We start from the raw sequence: 5,902 nt of genomic DNA on the forward strand, positions 1-5,902 counted from the left end.
TTTGCATTATGTACATATGTCTTTAGTACGGGTTTGGTATATATTGATCCGGTATTCTCTCTCTGTACCTTTCACTTCAGTTGTTGTTTGGATTTCTGCACTTAATGCTTTATATACTCAGTACATCTTTCGTACCGACCCCGCTTCTTCGGGGGGCACGTTTATGCCGCGGGCAGTGCGGAGGTTCGTGGTGCCGCCGATGTGGTAGGCCGCACATTCGCTATTACGAGTGCTCACTTTGGTCCGGAGCCATATGTTGGTACCTATCTTCTCGCGATGTTTATGCTTTTGTATATTTGATTATTTGGGGGTACGGCGGGCCCCCCGTCCGCGTCATATGTTGTTTTGATTTGTAGAGGCTCGTAGTCATATATGTGGGTCGTAGGGTCATGTGTGCGTTCGTTTGCTTATGATATGCGTCTTAATGCGGTCCCGTTTGTTATTACGGCAAGGCAGCCCCGATTGTACGTACATGTGTATGTATACGGCGCATGTATATTCCGCCAATCTATCGATTTGGATGCGGCCTAAATGGCCCGTACTTTTGTATATGTGTGTATATCTGTTCGGCGATGTGTATTCCGCCGCCCCTTTTGACTATGATATGAAAATTTTTGCCCGCGCGACCGCTTAAGATAATATTTGCTTTTAATCTGTTTGAGATAATTAACATGAAAGTTTGAGTTAGATAAAAATATAACGAGTTAGTATGTACGTCTGTTTGGGGTGTCCAAGTAGGACATCAGCCGCGGCCCACGGAGCTGGGTCGTGACAATTATATCTTGCCAAATCTCCCAAAACCCCTTTCGACCGAGCTCACAAAGCTAAATATGTGAATGTAAAGCCTAAGGTTTGAAGTGGGGAATAAATATCTGATCCTGCCAGCGATCTCGCAGATGTAGCCAAGGGCTCGCAGAAGCGGCTTCGCACCCGCGCCTTTCCCCGCATGCACGAAATTTCATAGTTCGTTCAACTCGCGGATGCGGACCAAATGCCCGAAGAGACCTCACATGCGTAGACAAGTGTCGCGGATGCGGCGCATTAGACACCGGAAAATCGGGTGTTTTCACCCATTCATCCCGAAATCCCGAGACTCATCCGAGTCTCCCGGATACAAACCAAGTATGCATACCACTGCGAAACCACGCTATGAACTTATCCTCGCCCCTTGGAAGAGGTCATCTTGACTCGATCAACCCCGAACGCTTAAAAACCAACTTTACAACCAAAAGACTAAACTGCGCCCGAGCCCTTTGGGAACTGAACGAACTACTCTGCCAATCTATAATCGATATTTCGACACACACACACACGGTGGAATAGATGAAATCCCCAAAAGTCTCATTCGCCCCGATGTTGACTTTAGTCAACCCAATACTTAAGAATTCTCAAAAGTTCCATTTTCTCACTCAAAATACATCTGAACGCCTCAGGAGTCGCACCACCCATCCTCACAAGTCAAAAACACTCTAGAGAAGCTAAGAAAGGTTCTAGAGGGGTAAAACAGGCAAAATAGAAAAACAGCCAAAACGCCCTAACGGGTCGTTACATCATCCACCACTTAAATACATGTCTGTCCTCGAACATGAAAGAGAAAAAGACATACTCGAATCAGCAAAAAGCTGAGGGCATCTCATACACATGTCTGGCTCTACTCCCAAGTCGCACTCCTCAATCGAGTAATGCCTCCACCGAACTCTTTACCGAAGCAATCTCTTTGGACCTCAACTTTCGAATATGCCTGTCTAAAATAGCCATTGGCTCCTCCTTATAAGTCAAATTTTGGTCAAGCTGTCACGACCTAACGAGAGGGCCACAACGAGCACCCGGACCTAAACTCGAGCACCTCTTGACATACAACTCCCAAATATATGCGGGTGGACCACGAAAGATAACTCATGAATATCATAATCTATAAGGGCATGAGTCCACACGTTAAATGCACATCTATATAATCATCATCAACTATGCCCATATGCGCAAGCCGACAAGGCTGCCAAAATGATATACAAAAATATGAACCGATGAGGTTATAGAACATCTAACTATATACATCTGTCTACGAGCCTCTACATGGAGTGCATAGAATCATAAGGACGGGACAGGACCCCGCCATGCCCATATATACACAAAAGAATAGTACCCGGCAACCGTAGCTCCCAGAACAAATGGTGTCTTTTGCGTGCAAACGCTAATAAAGCAACCTAGGGTTCTGGTTCATCTCACCCAGCTACTGCGGGCATGAACTGTTACACCCCGTATCTTCGAAGAAGCACTTATCAAATTTGAAACATAAGTACATTGAGTTATGATTAAGTAAAACCACTTTGAAATATAAGGAGCAAGCATTATTAAGTATATTTAATGAGTGAAGGATGTACATAAGGTATCTTTGGAAGGTTTTATAAGGAAATAAGTGGAAGAAATGGAGTAGTACGACTTTGGAGAAAGGGTGGGTAAGGTTTCGTGTGAAAATTTTGGTCCAACTTGAGGGAAGAATATCTCTTAGCCTATGAATTGTTTTAAGGTGTTTCAAAAGCCTAAAATGAAGTTCGTCGAGTCTAGTTTCCAACACAACAAACCGCTCATTGATAAGACATCGGAGTAGAGAATTATGGATGTTACAAGTCGAGCTAATAGAGCAGAAACGTCTGCTACAGTAAATGCTACAGTATGATATGCTACAGTACTGATACAGTATTCCTTGTGTGAACAGTACATATCAGAAAACTTAAAAACGAAAATCTGATTTTTTTTCACTCATTTTCTACCACCTTCTCTCCCTAAATTCTCTCTACACTTCCCCAAAACTCTTTCTACCAAATTCATGAAGGTCTAAGACCAAATTCAAGTGATTATATCCAAATTCAACCTCAAAAGTTAACCTTGGTAAGGAAGAACACCTCTATAGCATTGTGTTACGTTTAACGATGATTGAAAGTTGAATCAGCGGCGGATTTCGACTGATATTTACTATTTAAGGTAAGTTTAACATCCCCTTGGTTGTGCTTAAGCTTAATTCCATGTAGGTGAGATTGTTTATAGCAAAATACTACAAGATAGCATTGAAATAGCCTAAGATATGGCAACAGTTTGTTGGGCTATTTTGAGGTGATAAATATGATTTTTGATGGCTGAAAATTATGGAATACAACATGATTGTGATATGGTGTCTGTTGTTATTTGTGTATATATGTTTACCAAGTGAATTGGGGAAAGAAACATATGAAATTTGAGACTGAAAGTGATGTTGTTAATGTTGGTATTGATGTTGTTGTTGTTGGTTGCTGAATTGTAATTGCGGGCTAGGCATATAAACAGGGGAGATGCTGCCGAAATTTTGGCAGATTCTGGGAAGAGTTAATTTAAAGGCTTAAGATAAGCACTTGATAACGAGCCTAACAATAGTATGAATTCCCTTGATTGTAGATTTGCGAGTTCGAGAAGTAGAAGTTGGGCGAATAGATAAGCTTCAAGGTATGTAAAGCTATCCCTTCTTCCTTCTTTGGCATGAATTACATAAAGTGAATAAACGACGAACACATGTGACTCCAATGAACTCTAGTTCTTAGTAGTACTTGACATGATAGTTGTCTTTGGTCCCCCAAGTGTTAGTTCATCCTATCTATTCTCGCGAATCCCAAATGATGATTCATTTTGTACATGATTTCCCCTAATACTAAGTGTTCTCACATCGACAATAATTCTTCCAAAAGATATTCTAAGATAACATGATTGTGCATTCACAAAAGAGTCTACATACAGGATCATGAGTTACTAATGAAAGGCTTGGCATTCGTATACATTTTCATTGCATCATTTCACCGAGTCTCTTACTAAAGGGTCGGGTACGGTATATATTTACATAATCGAGTCCCTTACTAAAGGGCCGGGTATGGTATATTTTTACATAATCGAGTCCCAAATGGGCGGGGTACGGTATATATTTATATAATCGAGTCCCATAATAGGCCAGGTATGGTATACAGAGTATATATATGCATGACTCACCACATAAGGTACAGATACATTGGTATCCCTTGATTATCATACTTATCTCATGTCATCTTTTCACTTAGTCATGATCTTCACTACTGCACTTCATGCTTTAAATATTTAGTACATTTTCCGTACTGACCCACTTTCTTCGGGGGCTGCGTTTCATGCCCGTAGGTACAAACACGCAGTTTGGTGATCCTCCAGCCTAGGACTTCTGCTCAGCTGCTTGGAGGGCTTCTGCTCAGCTGCTTGGAGGGCTTCATTGTTCCGGAGCTTCAGTCATTTTGGTACAGATCCTTTTTACATAGACTTATGCATATTCAGGAGTACGGTGGGGCCCTGACCCGTCATATGTCACCGTTATACTCTTAGAGGTCTGAAGACATGTGTGGGTTGTGTATACGTTTGGACAGCTATATCGACGCAGTTCGTTTTGGATATTCCCGTATATAGTGGGAGCCTTGTCGGCTTACATATTTTGTTATGTTTTGGTTAGCTATGACTCCTCAGGAGACAGGTTCACTCTAATATATGACACTACGAGTCTACAACATGCTTTTACAAATTTCCATATTGTCCTTAGTTTCAGTCTGATTATACCTAGCAGGTTCGTATGCGAGTGTCCATCTCGAGTGCTAGTCATGGCCCATCGGTTTGGGTCGTGACATAAACATAGCGTCCATAAACAAAAAGGACGTCAGTACGAATAATGTACTGAGAGGAGAAATAACCTGTACATCTGATGGCCTCTTAAGACGGATATCATGCATGATTAGCTTTTAAAAAAACATTTTCACACATACATATATAATATAAGTGTTAGTGTTGCGGAACGTGCAACCCGATCCATCTATCATATCATCCCGTGTTCGGGGCATCTCGCGTCCGGGTTAACATCATAACCTGCCCATTGCAGTGGCGTACACATCTATGTGCCTGCCTGGCCGACTATAGCGCGGTGCAGTGTGAGAAAACACATACATATATATATTAAGCATGCATGAGAGCCCAAATAACCGCTATAAATCTACCGGAGTGACGTAAGGTAGGTGACCTCCGATGTGTCATTATGGGGTCATCATCATCGCTATATCTCACCTTGAAGGAACAACTATCATAAGATGAGATCAACAACAATGCACAAGACAACAACATCAAGAACTATCAGCTTTAGTACTTCTAGAAATGGAGTCATCATGGAGGACATTTGTATATATGCTTGCATCGAAGTAATCATGCCATAACAAGGAAAGGGTTAGCCTTAACATACCTTTTCATCTCCTTAACTACTTAACATTTTCCTCCAAAGCTCGCAAATCTACATTCAAGATAATTCTTACTAGAGTTAAGCCTTGAAACACTCATAAGTTCAAACTAAAATAATTAATGAGCTAGCGGAATTTGTGCAGCACTTCCCCTATATCACCTACTTCCACCAAATTCCAAATCAACTCCCAACAATAATAACAACATCAACAATGCCATGGTTAAGAGATTTCATTCAAATTATGTCCAATAAAATCCCAAAACTTCTTCTCATAATCAATTTATATCAACAACTTCAACACTACCCCTTACACACTTGTATATCACACTTCCTCATCATTATTATTACCACTCATAATAAGATTATGCCCAAAACATTCTAACAATTATAACTAAAGTTAATTTACTACTCAAAATATCCTCAAATTCATATTTGAACTTCCTTTTTCATTTTCTTTCCTCAATCAAGTTGTATAACAATCAAACATCCTCAACAACATGCAATAGATGTAAAAACTTACCTTAATCACACAAGAGCAAGCTTTGGATCAAATTATTCCACTAGAGTGAAACCTTCAACTTCAACACCAAAGAGATACTTGAACTTTACTAACCATAGTGAGCTTTCTAGCACTTG

The sequence above is a fragment of the Lycium ferocissimum genome, chromosome 4 (assembly GCF_029784015.1).
Source record: "Lycium ferocissimum isolate CSIRO_LF1 chromosome 4, AGI_CSIRO_Lferr_CH_V1, whole genome shotgun sequence".
Taxonomy (NCBI): domain Eukaryota; kingdom Viridiplantae; phylum Streptophyta; class Magnoliopsida; order Solanales; family Solanaceae; genus Lycium; species Lycium ferocissimum.